The 16290-nt window shown below is 54.4% G+C and overlaps 1 long non-coding RNA gene across 3 annotated transcripts; it reads right to left on the minus strand.

Moving 5' to 3' along the window:
- Nucleotides 1-7268: 7268 nt before the first annotated feature.
- Nucleotides 7269-16135, minus strand: LOC131508709 (uncharacterized). 3 transcript variants are annotated; one of them, XR_009260113.1, is made up of 2 exons: nt 10676-16135; nt 7269-7793 (listed from the first exon to the last, which is right to left on the minus strand). It is a non-coding gene; the product is annotated as an uncharacterized LOC131508709 (long non-coding RNA). The 3 variants fall into 3 exon arrangements; XR_009260114.1 differs by lacking the exon at nt 10676-16135 and adding an exon at nt 8355-10180 and having other exon boundaries at nt 7269-7773; XR_009260115.1 differs by lacking the exon at nt 10676-16135 and adding an exon at nt 8355-10180.
- Between the last annotated feature and the right edge of the window lie 155 nt (nt 16136-16290).

Here is a 16290-nt window from a genome sequence, read left to right on the forward strand (position 1 = left end):
CGGGATTTCAATCTTTAAAAGAGTGGTCTGTGAGGGACTCACTGACAAGTAGTATTTGAGTGGGGAGCTGGAGGAAAGGAGAAAGCAGTTCATCTAGATATCTAGGAAAAGAATGTTCCAGGCTGAGGGAGTAGCCCCTGCCAAGGCCCTGAGGTAGGAGGGAGTGTGGCGTGTTAGCGCAACAGCTAGGAGAACAGCTGGCTGGAGCGGGGACAAGGAGGGGACTAATGGAATGGAGACGTTGTGGGTCATTGTGGGCTCACGGGCTTTCACAGGAGTGAAAGGTAGAGCCTTTGGAGGGACGTTGGTAAAGTGTCACCCTCACTGTGGTCTTGAGAATAGACCGCGGGGGGCAGGGTGGAAGTGGAAACCAGTCACCAGGTGGTAGATGATCCAGTTTGGACCGGCCTGGCATGGAGGAGGGGTGGGGGGCAAAGGTTCTAGATGGGAGGGGTGAGCAGAGGTCCTAGATGTACCCGGACGCAGGAGCGCCTGGGTTTGCTGGTGGGACCGGAAGGACGCCTGCAGAAGGCAAGCCATCCGGGGGCTTGCAAGGGCTGGCAAGGCTGTGGAGCGGTGGGGTGGGAGGGCAGGATCCCAGATCAGGGTGTGTTCAGTTTGAGATGTCACAGAGACACCCCCACGGAGGTGTCGGGTGGGCGTCTGGAGACACCGGGCTGGTGTTCTAGACAGAGGTCCAGACCAGAGATCCCATCTCCGTGAGGAGATGACTTACAACGCCTGCAGGCTGAGTGAGCACGGCAAGGGGGTGAGTGCACCTGGGGCAGAGAACAGGTCCCAGCACGGAGCCCTGGGCCACCGACCAGAGGAGATCAAGAGGAACCAGCAACAGCCGGTGAGGCAGACGGGCGAGGAGAGCCAGGGAAGGAAGTGCTTCGAGAAAGAGGGAGAGACCAGCTGCTCGCTGCTACTGGAAGATTGGGGGGGGGGGGGGAGGGCGACTGTCCAGCAGGGTCCGCGGTGAGGTGGCCCCGGCCCTTCCGTGGTCTGGAGAGAAAGGGCTGGATGGCTTTTGCAAGGGGGTGGTTGTAGAGCGGGGCAGAGCAGGGTGGGGGGCAGCCGCTGCAGGGGTGTGGGTGGGAAGAGCAGAGCTGCTGGCTGGGGGCAGCCGCAGGAAAGCTTGCTCTTGGCTGCCGGTGCTTCTTGGCAGAGTCAGTTTCACGTCTCCGGATGCCTGGGGAGAACTCCGGGCTACTCGAGTCAGTCTCTGGGGACGAGGCCCCCATCCTTTCGGTTTTAAGTGTCACCAGGTGATTCCATCGTGTAGCCAAGAGGAAGAACCACCGAGGGAGGGAAAGACACACTGAGCAGCAGGGGAAGACGGGGAACGATGGCTCCTGGCTCCGGGAGAGCAGAGGGGCGGTTTCCAGCGACAAGAAATGTCCTCTGTGGGCGTCGCCGCTGGAAGGGGCCCGTGGGGGAGGGGGCCTGGCGGAAGCTCCTGTCTGACTGTCCCTTTGTCAGAGGAATGGGAAGAAAGGTTACCCGCTGGAGGGGACAGTCTGAAATGGTCCTGGAGGGGAGCGGGAAGGGGAAGGAGCCTGGGGTGGGGGGGGGTTCTCCTGTGGTCCCAGGCAGTACAGCGTCCCCACCCCAGGCTTGAGGCCAGCAACTCAGAGTGAGACCAGGAGGCCTGGCCACCTGCAGCCCCACGGCCCTGGGCCTCTGCCTTGGGGCCCACAGACCTGCTCAAAGTGCTTGCTGTTCCGTCCGGTTGAACTCCGCCCTCTGCTGCTGCTTGCTCTTGACCGAGCTCTTCAGTGCCCCAGCACCTTCGCCTGTGACGCAGTGGCGGTGCCCTCCGCCGAAGAGCGTGGGAAAGGCCACAGGTGGGCTGAGAGCACCAGGACAACAGCTGTCCCACCGTGGGCACGTAGTGAACGTCAGCTCCTGTTATAATTCCCGATTAGTCGGGGACTGGCTGCGCCCACCGAAAGAGCCCCTCTCTCATCTTCCACGCCCCTCCTCGCTTCCTCACATACTCCAGGGAACGTGGCACATACCGGCCACGTGGAAATTATGTGGCCCATACACGCCTTTGGCCGGACAATTAACTACTTCCTGAGCGTTGGTCTGGTATAAACTACAAGATCATCGACACGAAGAAGGAGGCAAAAACCAGACGCAGACATCGGCCTGTTTCACCAGTACCTTCCCCTCTCCCGTCCCCCCCCACCCCCACCCTACAATGTACACACTCTGATTCCGAGCTTCACTGCAGAGTTATAAATAAAATGGGCCATTTGTGCTTCCTCTGCTTAGCAGAAAAACATCTGAGATCACGGACAGTAAGAGGCACAACAGGACAGAGTCACTAAAATAAGAATAAGAAACGTGACCGGACGACCAAGCTGGGGGGCTCTACCAGAGACCCCGGCACCGTGGAGAGCCGTGCACTCCCATCTCTGCACTTCCTGAGGTTGGGGGAGTGTACCTACCTTCCCGAAGACGGCATTGCTAACTTTGCAGGCATATATTTGTCTAGATGAACTGTGGGGTGTTTTCCTCTGTGTTTTCGGAAAATGGCACGCCCGTTGGCTCTTCAAGACCCAACTTCCTCTGGGCTGGGTGGGAGGCGGTCACTGGTGAGAGCCGAGAGCCTGGGTGGTTTTGCTCCCTGCAGAAGGCCCAGTGATGGTGAAAAGGGTGGGGTGGGGGGCTTCCTGTCCCTGGGCTAGTTAGCAGTGGCGTCATGGGACGGGGGCATCCAGCCACCCTCATAGTGACAAGGCGGGAAGACTGGGTTTCAGGGCCCCTGCCAGCAAAACTCCAGGATTGTCTGAGGTGAACAACTGTCCTTCGTGACGAGCCCCAGAGACCCCTTTCCCGGGTGACGAGACGACAGGATGGTACAGGGAGGGGCCGGCTTGGCACCATTCAGTCGGGGCTGTGATGTCACTGCAGATTCTGTAATCAGAAGGATCACGCGGGGGCCGAGCCCCACGTCCTCTGCTCTGCTCCTGCTGACTTTGCTTCCTGCCTGTGGGTCTCTGAGATGCCCATCCCAGCAGGCACAGCAAAGGATGATGTCCTCGTGAAGGAACTTGGGTCCTTCAGTTGCACAGGCTTCTCTGACACCCGGGACGCACGGTGATGATGAGCACATTCGTATTTCGAGAGGGCTTCATGGGCTGCGAACTGCTGTTACGGGAGCCACCGAGAACACAGCTGGGCTCGCGCCCAAAGCCACTCTGCCAGATGACAAGGACGTGTCTTGAGATGGTGCTAATTCTCGGGCCTTGATTGCAGACGAACCGCTTTCCGCCTTGATTAAAATGGGAGCTTATGGGTGCTAAATGTGGCTGTCGCTACAGACAAATTGACTTTGATTTACATTTGGAATAGGTCGTCTTGTCCCCTTGCTGTGCACTAACTCACGTGGCAAGATCTGGAATTTAATTTTTTTTTTTTTTCCTTCCGAGAGCTATTCAAGCACCCGGGGACTCTGAGGCTTGGGTGGGTTCAAATATGGGGGCCCTGCCCAAATCCCCAACAGATGGCACGGCTGGTCCAAGCACAGGGCGGCAGAGTCTCAGAGACCGATCCGAACACAGGAGCCGTCCATCGAGAGTCAGAAGACGGGCATGGCTGGGTCCCAGAGCGCTGCACCCATGTGGTCTGGTCACCTCTCCCGCAGGCCCTCCAGACCTCAGGTAGAGCCTTGCCCTGTGTAGACGCTGAGATGTGAGGTCAGACACTACTTGGTTCTAAAAACAAAAGGGTCGGTCTTCAAAAATATGGTAGAGATAGCAGAAGCTGCCCGAGATCCTTTTAGGGAGCAAGGTGAGAAATAAAAATAGATCAAGCAGGGCATTTTATAATTAAGCGCTCAGGGGTTCGGTGCCACCCGCAGACGTGTTAGGAACGCAGAGGGACAGAGGGTGAGGTGAGCAAGTCCCTGGGTGCTCCCGAGGGAAGATTTAGGTGCCCTGACAGGGACAAGGGGAGCTGTGAGTGAGTGGAGGAGAGAAGGAGGGGCGCTCCAGGCAGGAGAGAAGCCAGGACAAAAGTACGGAGGGCAGCAGAGAAAGGTGTGTGTGTGTGTGTGTCCACGTGCCTGTGTGTTAGTTTCTTCTGTGGCCGTAACAAAGAATCACAGACGGGGTGGCTCGTAACAGAAACTTACTCTCTTGCAGTTCTGGATGCTACAAGTGCGAGATCGGGGTGTCACCAGGGCCATCAGCAGAGCGCAAGAGGCTCTGGGGGGTGGGGGGCGGGTGTGCTCTGTGCCTCCGGCTCAGATTCTGGTGCTGCTGGATGTCCTTGGAGTTCCTTGGCTTCTAGATGCATCCTTCCAACCCCTGACTCCACCCTGATGCGGCCTTCTGCTTGAGCGCACGTCTTCATGGTGTTTTCCTCTCTGTGCGTCTGTCTCTGTGCCCCCTCTCTTCTCATAAGGACCCAGTCATCTAGATTAGGGGTCCCCTTCATGACCTCACCTTAAGGAACCAAAGACCCTATTTCCCAGAGAAGGTCACATTCACAGGTGCCAGGCATGTGGCTTCAGCATCTCTCTCTGGAGGACACAACTCAACCCACATGGCATGCTTATGGGCCCCAGAGGCAAGCCTGCCCACCTCTTGGGGGAAATTCTGCCGGGTAGAACTGGGGCATGGGGCCGGGGGAGAGCTCAGGCAGGTGGGGCTGGAAGTCTGGGAGGGGGCTGATGTCGCAGCAGCCATCCGGGTGGCCGCGTGGGGCTCCTCCCTGGGAATCCACGGCAGTGTTGGTGACGTCACCGATGGGAGGAGAGGTACCACGGAGGTCATGACCAGCCAGGGGAGAACCCCAATGCGAGCAAGGCCATGCCAACTACGGCAGAGAACTATGCTCCTTTTGAGAAACATGTTGCTGGGAGAGGGGACACTTGACCTTGGAGCACGGACCGTCCACGCACTTGGAGCTGCCTCCTTGCGATCTAGGTCCTGTGGGACCCACCAAGTCACGAAGTTGAACACACCAGCAGCGGTCCATTACGAGAGGGAGGTGGTGCATTTGGGACAGAGGCTGAGCAAACCGTAAGACTCCACCAGCGCCCCTTCCCCAGCTGACTCCTATGGCCATGTGGGTAGTGGAGCGTCCTGTCTGACCCGTGTGAGGGGCAGAGAGAAAAATCCAAGCTGCCTCGACAGATGGCCATCTGAGTAATCTGAACGTGTTTAGCTGTCGCGTGACCGTCATGACCCAGGACAGCCCTGAATGTCCCAGGAGACAGCTCTTCCCACTGGGCAGGGCTGTGACCAGTACAGCTATTCATCCACGCGTGTGGCCGGAGAAGGAGACCGAGGTGAGGATACGCACAGGTGCCTGGACAGCGGCCAGTGGTCCGGCGGGCCGGTTAGAGGTCTGCAGGGTCAGGGACAGAAAGGTCTGGGTAGAGGCGTGTGGAAGGACATAAGGGAATGGTGTACGCGAGGTGTAAAGGTGTCGGAATCACACGTTATGGCCCCACCAGAGGCCACCCACCGCGCAAAAGACGCTGAACGGCCAAGCGCGCAAAATGACTCGCTGGTCGATGGCAGCTAGCCTTTGTCACCAGGCACCTTGGGACTGGCAAGATGGGTACATGAGTGGCAGAGAAGGAGGCTGTGTGTGGGCCTGACAGGACGGACTCCCATTTATCGAGGGATTCAGAGGTGCCACCTCTGAATTTCCAACCAGTCAGCAGCTGAGAACAAGGCTGACCCCAATATGGCGCTCTTCCTGGAGGAGACCATCTGCTCGGTGGCAAGGCGGCCATATTAAGCCCCTTACACCTCGAAAGGGCCAGCGGTTCATCCTCACATGGACACATACCTATTCTGGGCGTGGCTTTGTCTTTCCTGCCCACAGAACCTCAGCCATCAGCACCGTCTGGGGGCTTATGGGACACCTGGCCAGGCATGGATTCCACATGACATAGCAGCCATCAGAGGGCTCACTTTACAGCTAAGCAGGTGCAGGGGTGCGGCCATGACTGTAGGACGCACTACTGTATCCAGAAGCAGCCAGCCCCACAGAGAGCTGGAGTAGCAGACTGAAGGTGTCCCTGGAGCTCAGAGGTGACAGCACACGGGGCTGGGAAGGAGCACCCCACACGTGCAGTGTGTGCATTATTCAGAGGCCTCTTAGTGGCACTGTGTCTCCCAGAGTTAGAACACGTGGGCACACGGGCCACGGCGTGGAAGCCCAAGTAGCCTCCTTACCATCGCTCCGTGACCCGTGCTTCCTGTCTCCGCGACTCTGGACTCTGTAGAGCTAAAAGTCTGGGTCCCAAAAGGGGACACCCTCTTGCCAGGGGACACAGGCAGGGTCCCATTCAACTACAAGCTACAGCTCTCACCAGGACGCTTTTGGCTCGTGTCCAGGGCCCAGTGGGTGAAGAAGGAAGTCACCCTCTTGGTGGGTAAGTTAACCTTGACCAGCAGTGGGAGGTAAGATGCTTTCAAACAATGGGCGGGGGAGGAAGACACGTGGAAGCCGGGGATCCATGTGGCTCCTTCCTCATGCTTGCCCAGTGTGACTTTGGGCCCTGCGACCCTGCCTGAGAAGGGTCTGATTGTAAAGGACTCAGAGCCCTCAGGACAAGGTTTGGGTCACATTACCAGGGAGGCCATTTAGACTGGATCCTGTGGGGGAGGGGGCGGGATGGGCACCCATGTGGCCCCAAGACCAGAGGCAGCGGTGGTGGCTCACGGTTAATCCCGTCCTTCTTCTCCCAAGTCTCCCCAAAGGTGAGAGGAGAGGCCCCAGAAACCACAGGGGCGCCGCTCCCTACACGCGCACAGAAACGTGCTTCTGTGTGTCACGAGGAGGGATGCGGTGGTCACGGAGATGGCACCCGACTGTCCTTCCCAAGGACAGCCTTGACTGACAGCCCCAGAGCCTCCTACTAGGCTTCCCCAGTGCACCTGCACCGAGGCCACGCCCCTGCGGCCATCCCCAGGCAACGACAGAACACGTGGGGTCCTCTAGCGGACTGTCCCCGCCTTTCCTCTGACGGGCGACTTGTGTGTGCCAAGGCCGCATGGTCTGGGTGTGAACTGTGCTGATCCGAGGCTCTTCCTACCCACCCCCTTCCGCTCTCCTTCCCCAGGTGTCCGACCTGGGCTGTGGTCCGAGGCTCTCCCCACCCACTCCTGCTCGCTCCCGCCTGATCCTGCACAGACATCGCCCCCCGTTCAACGTCTTCCATGTCTAGTTCTGTCTTGGCATCCACCTCCCCAAGGATCCGAACTGACACAGATATGCCAGCAAATGGGAGCCTCTGAAGTTACTGGTTCTTTGTTTAAAAAGGGAGAGAGAGATACACTGGGCAATCCCTGGGGTGCGAGCAATTCAGCCTGAAACTGACCCCAGTTTTCATTAACCAGGGTCAGTCAGAGCCACACCGACTGGCGGGTGAGATGTGGACAGAGGCTGATGTGGGAATTTCACCCTGCCGTCGGCAAACGTTTTCACGGGATCTTTTATGTGCCTCTTCGGTGCGGACGGTTTTGCTCGGTACTTGCACAAATACTCCGTGGTAACATCGGTAATTCTGCTCTTCACAGCTCGCAGGGGCCCTCAACTTTCAAAAACGTTTAAAAGGAGTTCCAAAATATCTCGAGCAATAGGCACATTGTGAGAACAGATGCAGATCTTCCCAACGGGCTATTCCAATGCTGTTTTTTGCGGGCTTGCTCTCCGTGAAAGCGGAACAGAGGAAGAATATGAGGCAGGGCATTTTGTGATCTCTGGTCACCCAAAGAGTAGCCACTTTGTGCATCTGAACTTAAAAACACAAAGAGATGCTAGGATTAAAAAAAAAAATTGAGGAAAAATAAATCAAAAGGAAAGTGGCCTCTTTTTCATCAGATCTTGGTAATTCTCTGAATCAGAAATCTGACCATTTCTATCAAGCCAACAACCTTTCCTTCACTGAACGAGCAGCCCATCTCCTAGCCTGGGGGTATCTGGTTACAGTGCCATGGGAGTGTGACCAGGAATAAAAAGGACTGAATTACGCCTGTCAAAGTAAATGACCCACGTGCACTTGATGATGCTGGGTCCGGGCTTCTGTAATCACTGTTTTTTTCTTGCTCAGGTAACTTGAAAAATTACCAATGGACCTTGATAATCCCAGTCATTAGTAAGCTTAAGCAGGCTTTCTTCAATTACAAAGGGCAAAGTTCTTTTCCTATGGGAGAAGATTTATGCACTCCAATCCCATCAGAGACACTCGTCCGGATCCCCAGAGTGACAAGAATATCCGATGCCTCTGCTTGAGTTGAGCCTCTGAAAACGGCCCTCGCACCCCACAAACACCGTGTGGAGTCGGGAGGATGCCCACCCACATGGAGGGTGGGTCTTACCTCAATGGAACCTCCCATTCCCACAGATATGCAGAACGGGCTTGGGAATAAATGCCATGGTCCTGTAGGTCCTCTGGGAGGCTGCTGGTCATGAGGGCCAGGGCTACCTGACCACAGCAAAGAGGTTGGCCAAGGGGCAAGGGGGTTCAGGCTGTAACAGCTAGATAACAGGCACTTTTATCAGCTACAAACTCTGCTTACACAGCCTTCCCTTCCTTCTTTGCTTCTCTCCTCCCTTCCTGCCTTTGTCTTTTCCTCCCCACCCTGGTCTGGAAAGAATAACAAGATTAGGTTAATTAAAAGAGAGAAGTTTATTAGTTAACACCTTGTCTTACAAGAGACAGAAATCCAACTCTATCTTAAGCAAAGATGGGAATGTTGTTGGCTCAGTGGGAGAGGGAGAGGAAGAAATGGTCTTGGAGTGATGGAGACTAAGGGTTCCATGTCCTCCCTTCCCTAATTCTCCTTGAGACCTGTACTCAGTCCCTCAGGCTACTGTCCCCTGAGTGGGCGCAGCTCCAGGTGGAAGCCTTTTAGCACTGGGGTGGGGAGGGAGAGGGCTTGGTCAGCTCCAGTTAGAATCCCGGGGAAGGGCTCTGATTGGCTCCCCAGGACCAACGCCCCAAGGGAGGCTGGTTGTGATTGGCTGAGCTGGTGGGCAGGGACCAGTACACTGCCTCGGAAGGGCAGCCCCCGCCAACAGGGGAGCCAAGTTCCCCCAAAGAGGAAGATATAGCAAAGAATGAACACCACACATGTGGGTGGGTGACGCCTTTGATGCTCTGTGCTCTGGCCACCCGTGAAAGAGACGAGGGTCAGTTCTGGTACCCACAAGGAACAAACAAACCAAGAGAATTTGGGAGAAAGACCACTGTTCCTGGTTTTAAGACCAAACAGGAATTTCTCTCTGGGGATCCTAACACGTGTCTTTTTTATGTTTCAGACTATCAACTCCCCACGTTGGCTAGCCACACTCAGTCCCGGCCTTAGTAGTATAGAACCCTCTCTGACAGGGGTTCAGCACAGCTCCAGTTGGAACAGTTCTCGATAGAAGCAGCTTTCTCTGCGGGGTCTCGTGCCCTCCTTCTTGGAACGCTACCGCAAATAACTCTATGGCCCCTCTCCCTCTGGTGTCCCGGTCCAAAGCCCACCACGCTTTCTAAAATCCCACACAATCCAACTTCTGCCTTAATAAAAATTCCTCTTTCCACTTGGGCCTTACGTAGTTTCCCGTTTCCAAGCCTCTGACTCATTCCCCTGTTGTCCAATAACGTAAAAGTTGCTCCGGAAAGACATAGAAAGTCAAAAACCCTAAACTCACATTTGCATCCCATACAGCATAACCTCTCTTCAGGGAAGCTTGGGTGCGGTTGTCACGTTGGTAAGATAGAAAGGGGACGTGTGTTGGCATCCCCTCCCCCACATTCCCCGTCACTGGGACTCAGACAGGCTTTCAGCCCACACAGCCGGCAGGTCGCCTCAGCGGCCAGCTCTGTGGGAAGCGGCCACGCTCTCCTTCCTGGTGATTCCGGGGCACGGGCTGTCCCCGGAGGGGGTCCTCCACGGCCACACACACGTTCTGGTGCGTGTCAGGCAGGCACGATGCCTGTATCTTCGTTGGCCTGAAAGAGCCAAATGTACAGCTTGTTGTGTCTCTGGTTCCCAAAATACTTTCCAGGAGAAGGATCAGAGGAAGGGCCAGACCCGCAGGGTTCAAGCTTTACAGGTGCACATGGCCTACCCCAAACTGCCCAGGCAGAGCCCGGGGGAAGAAACCCAGTGCCTGAGGGCCACAGGCAGGTGCTTATACACCTCCCCACCCCCCAGGCATTGACCAAGTGGTTATGCAACGTGCACCGCCCGGGAGTGGCAAGGGCAGGTCTGAGTCCAGAGCCCATGCCCTGCCTACCGCACTTCTCTGTACATGGCAGAAAACCTCAGCAGCCATAAAAATAAATCAATAAAACAAGCCACAGGAAAGGGGGAAAATCCTGCATGGAAAAAAAAAAAAAAAAAAAAAAGGCAAGATAAAGGAAGTCAAGAGACAAACAGAGTGGGAAGAGATACTTCCAACCCCCCGCCCCGACGAGGGGCTAATTTTGTCAGTACACAAAGAGCCCCTGTCCGCAGATAAAAGAAAGCCTACGGCCAGGAGAGAAAGGGCCGAACGCACAGACAGATGGTTCACCGGAAGGTAACTGGCAGGAAATACCAATGCGCGAAAGGTGTTCTTCGTACGAGACAACGAAGCGCTGAACGTACGAGGCGCTGCTTTCACCTAACAGATTAGCAAACATCAAGAGGCTGGAAAAGCTACTCACTCTGTCGGTGAGCCCAACGGGACGGGCTCTCGGTTGGCGGGAGTCCCCGCCATCCATCTAGGGACGAACTGCCGGCCTACCGCGGGGACGGTGCACGCGGGCTCGGCTCCAGCAACGGTGCATCTGAGCGTGTGTCCCTCGCGACACCGCAGTGTGTGACATGACGTGCGCACGGGCCTTGCAGCCCCGGAGGCAGCCAGCATTTCCGTCATTAGCGGGATGTCCCCTGCGGCCCCTCTGTCCTCAACGCCCCCGACTCCTCCTACATCCGGGGCGCCACCACTTCCTGTTCCTGAAGAAACCAGACCCGCCACCCACCACCAGCTCCCTGCGCCTCTCTCCGTGCACCCCGCTCCCCGTCCCACAAGGGACCGTCCCCCAGCCCATGTAGGCTGAGCGCTCGGCTGGCACACCTCGCCCCTCTTCCCTGCTTCAGCGATCCGCTCCCACCGTTTTCCTTCTCTCTTCCGCACCAGGGATTAAGCACTCCATCTTGCTGGAACATCCTGCTCCTTAAACACCCGCCTCTCCTGCGCTGCCAGCACGGAGCCTGCTTGGGATCCTCTCTCCCTCTCTCTGCCCCTCCCCCCTCTCAATAAATAAACAAACATTTAAAAAAAATCCAACCTGTCCTGACCCACATTGCTCTCCCCACCACCCATCTCTGCTCCCTGTTCAGTGTGGAGCTCTTGGATCTAGCTGTGCAGCATGAGCCACGGCCACGACCCTGTCTCCCATGAGCCCTCCCCAGGAGGCCGCTGCCATGGGCTGCGGTGGCCGAACCCCATGGTCACCTCCCAGGCCTGTCGCTTACAGTGCACCTTCCTTGACGCCCTTCTGTCTCCTGGCCGCCAGATCCTCTTTTTCTCGGTTCTTTTCATCATTCACGGAGGCTCATGTCCCCAACTTCTAACTGGCAGAGGGTCATGGGGGGGCGACCCTGACCTCTTTACTGTCTCCACTCATGCCCGGATCTCTTCCAATGCCAGCCTGAAATGCCCGATGGGAGGATGTCTCCTGCCAGATGTCTCCCCGTGGCTCTGGTATTTTCCCTCCGGTGTCCCACAGGCACCTCGGACTTACTGCAGCCGAAAGGAGACTCCCCGTCCCCCCAGCCTCTCCCCTGCTAGGAAACAGGATCATTCCACTTGCTTGGGCCCAAACCGTCACAGCCATATGTCACCCGTTTCTTTCTCTCAGACTCTATGCCCCATCTCTCAGCAAATTCTGGGGATTCTGTCTTCAAAATACAGAATGGGAAGCTGCTACTTCTCACTACCCCGCCTCCCCCGTTGTGGTCTGAGCCACGGTGTCTCTTGCTTAGATGAGTGACAGCTGGTTCCTTCACTTTACCCTCTAAGCACTTTACAGAGCCACCAGGCCAGTCCTTCAGGATGGGAGCCAGACCACGCCATTCTGGTTGACCTCCAACAGCGTCCCATGTCACTCAGATGAAGCCCCACCTGTCCCCCCCCCCCCCCCCGCCACCCCCAGCCACTGCCCTCCTGACCTGTCCTGGGATCCTCCCCCACAGCTGCCCGCCTGGTTCCCTCGCTCGTGTCCCTCAGATTTCCGCCCAGATGTCCACTGGGCCCTGGGGCCATGGTCAGGGCGGCCTGGCAGCAGCCAGGCCCCTGAGGGAGGGTCTGGCCAGTGGTGCTGGAGCCACAGAGGAAAGAAACGCTCCCTAAAGCAAAACAAGGCAAGAAGAACCCTGGCCTCCCTCGTGCTCCCACATTCCAGTCTCTCCCACTGCCTCCCAGTGGCCAAACCTGGCCAGACCGGGAGTGGGATCAGTTGGCGAAGGATCTGGGCAACACAGAGCCGGGCGGGACAGAGAACGGATCCCAGGGCAGAGGCAAATGATCACACAAAAGCACACCCCCTACAAGGGAACACCTCTCCCGACAAGCTGAAAAACCAGTCTCTTATGAGGGCGTGGTCAGAATGACAGAATTCTCTAGCTGTCTCCCTTCTCAGTGAACGAATTGCATGTTTCTTAAGGTTGCAAAGATAAAGAAAAGATTTGGAAGCAACGATCCAACCAAGACTCTTGCAGGTCCAGCCGTCCTCGCATCGTAGCCAGAGGACCGTGGACAGCGTGCCGGGCTCGGTGCGGACCGAGTGAGCACGGCGTCTCCACGTGTGCTCTGTATCAGTGCGGAGCCCCCCACGCAGCTCTGCACTTCACGTTGTCCCCAGAAACCCTGCACCGTCGTCCACGAGATTCTGGGAACTCCCTTGCATCCCGTGTGAGTAAACTGCAGGGACAGCAACATGTTCTCCCAGGCTGCCCAAAGAACAATGGACTTTGTAATCGTGCCTTACCTTTTTCCACCTAGAGGGTAAAACGCTACAGTGAGTAGGGACAGAAAACAAAACGAAACAAGGTAAGGCCTTTTGCGCAATGGTGCGTTGGGAGTACGTGTCGCAACGATTCAAAATGACCTTTCGCAGGTCCACGGCATGGAGGTTTACTTGGGAAGTTTCTCTCTCCGCGTCCTCTTCCCAGACCTCATGCAGCTCTTTGGAGTTATCGTTAGGAACATCTCATAAAATATCTTTTTGGCCCCCAGGGCACAGAAGGGTGGTCCAAAACCACTAGGTCCTTGACAGCCTTCGGGCACATCCAGAGCCCTTGAAACGAGCATAAAGTGCTAAGGTACAAAGACGGGGATAGGCCCTGGAAAGTGTGCGCACTTTAATTCCAGGTGTGCTCGGGCCCTCTGGGAGGGACACAGCTTTCTCTGAGAGTCAGGCTGGAAATCGTACACCCGCATTAAGGGTTGGATGTCAGGAGGCCAAGGTCGGCACACACCTGAAAACCCAGGACACGAGCTCTACTCTTGAACACTCCCAATCCCAAGGGACTGTCAATATATTTTTTTTTTCCTGGAGCCTTGTTCATAACAGGCATTCTAGAGGCCGGGTCTGGACCTCAGCCGCAAGTCCCACGGACCAGTGGTTCACACTGGGTGCTGCTAAGCACCCCCTCGTGCAAGTTAATGTTCCTGTTTGTACTGCAATGTATGAACTTTGGGGCTGGTGTAATTACCGAAGTCATGTTGTTTGCTCGGGGAAATTACTATACTGAATTTGCATTATTTAATCATGCCCCAGATAGGTGAGTGAGAGGTCACAAATCGGCCACGAGCCATATTCAGATAACGGTGGTATTCTGCGTTTCCCTGGGTTAATCCGTATGCCTCTAGCGTGTTCGAAGCTCAGAACTGCAGCCCAGGGAGCCCAAACCCATTCCCTGGATGGGAGGAAACGCTGGATCACCAGGACAAAAGTCACACGGCCATGCCGTAAGGCAGTGATGAAAGCAGCCACTGGCAGAACCAAAGACTTGATTCCCAACTAATGCTGTTTACGTGACTACTACCCTGAGTCAAGGAAGGGAACATAATTGCTGGGATTACCTATTCTCTTATGTAGCCAACAGACGCCTCTCGGCGGCCCAGCGCTGCGGGCCACACGCACCCTGCTTGCTGAATCTGTCATTCTTTAGAACTGCTGAGTGTGCGTTTAGGCACAGAGCCGGTCAAGACACCAAGCTATTCTCTAGGGAAAAAAAAGGGAACGGCAAGCCTGTTCTTTGGGAGAATATTGCCACAGAGTTTACCTTTATCTTCATCCAAAGCACTTCTCGGGTTGTGTGAGCAGGACGACCTACGGTTGACCGGCATTACGGATGGAGAGCCATCCGAAACAAAGATAAAGGGGGTGGCTTGGGTGGGGGTGGCACGCTTTTTTGTCTCTTTCCAGAGGGCACTGCAAATTAAAATCAATGGACAGAAGTGAAATGGATATCAAAGCCCGCTCCGACAGCTGGTCTCAGTTTCCCTCCTCCGTAAGATGTCTCTGAGGGTTCTCCTAGGGGATTTTCATAGAAAAAAAAAATGGTGGTGGGAAATGGGGTTAATAACATCTCCTCCCGTAGATGTACTAAAATGTATAAGACGCCCCAGCACGGGCACATAGTAGCTTCAGCACCTCTCATTATTATCAGCCTGGACAGATGATGCCCCCAATGGAAACATCTCCAATAAGCTCCTGTTCTCTGAGAAGCACTGTCCTGAACCATCTGCGGGGAAGGACCAGAGGTCTTTTTGTTCACTTGTTTTTAATTTTTAAAAATTATTTTGCTAAGTTTATTTATTATAAGAGAGAGAAAGTGCAAGCGAGGGAGGGGGAGAGAGAGAGAGAGAGAGAGAGACAGAGAGAGAGAGAGAGAGAGACTCCCAAGCAGGCTCCACACTGTGAGCTTGGAGCCCAGTGCGGAGCTCGAACCCTGTAACCGCGAGATCATTACCAGAGCCCAAGCCGGACGCTCAACCGACTGAGCCACCCAGGCGACCCCCGGCTTTAATTTTCAATTCACCGGGCAATGATACTTCCGAAAAGTTAAATAAAAAAGCGATGACCGAGGCAATAAAATCAACAAAGGTGTACAAAATATACAATCAAGACAAAATACAAGAGTCCGTTAAAGGGGCCTTAGCAATCTTCCAAAGATTCTCTCGCAGATGGGGAAGTGACGTGCTCACAGTGACAATAGACCAGCGGCAGTGCTGGGACAGGACTCGAGTCATGCCCCTGGAGCCCGCAAGGTGGGTGCCCCCGCACCCCTCAGTCCTGGTTGGCCTCCGTTTCTCACCCTTCCATCCATCAGAAGGTCAGGGCCACACCAGGGGGAGGCGAATGCAGTCTCTGCCCTGGGTTAAAATTCAAGGGAGTGCCAAAAAACTCAGTCATCACCATAAGTAATATTTCAATGAGGTTATTTTTTTATAGGCAAGGTGATGCTGCGGTAACAACTAATTATCAAAATCTCACTGGCCTGACCCACATCAATCAAGTCCGACGCAAGCTGTCCTCCCCTTTCTTACTGTGCACCATCCGGAACACATGGTCTTTAAGATCAGAGCAGCAGAGGAAAAGAAAGCTGAGGGAGAATACCAGCTCCTCACCGCTTGACCCGGAAATAATTCCCACTAAATCTACTCCCATTTCATTGGCCAGAATTAATTACATCCTATCCTAACTGCCAGAGCACTGGAAAAGGTAGAGAATCAAACAGATATTCGGTGACCCAAGAGCCTCTGCTTTACTCTTGGTGTAAGGGAATATATGTGTATATATATTACATATACTATATGTAGTATGTTATAAACTTATTGTGTATGAACTTAGGTATGCAAACTTTATATTTTATATATGAATTTAAATATAGATTACATATAAACCTAATATGTAAGATTATTATACATACAGACTTGTTATATATATATATGATATATTTATACATTTATTTATATATATAAACTTACATGTAGGTACACTTCATACCAAAAAAAGTCCGAATTTTTCATAAAGACAGGGTCAGTAAAAGTGCATAAGATTATTATACATGTAGACTTGTTATATATATATATATATATATATATATATATATATATATATATATAAACTTATATGTAGATAAACTTTATACCAAAAGAAAGTCAGAATTTTTCATAAAGAGGATCTGTAAAAGTGCTGACCTGAGCAATACTAGAGACAGGCAAAAGGCAAAATCAGTAATGCTTGTCTTCATTTAAAATTTTGAG

Source organism: Neofelis nebulosa, chromosome 4 (genome assembly GCF_028018385.1).
Source record: "Neofelis nebulosa isolate mNeoNeb1 chromosome 4, mNeoNeb1.pri, whole genome shotgun sequence".
Classification (NCBI taxonomy): Eukaryota; Metazoa; Chordata; class Mammalia; order Carnivora; family Felidae; genus Neofelis; species Neofelis nebulosa.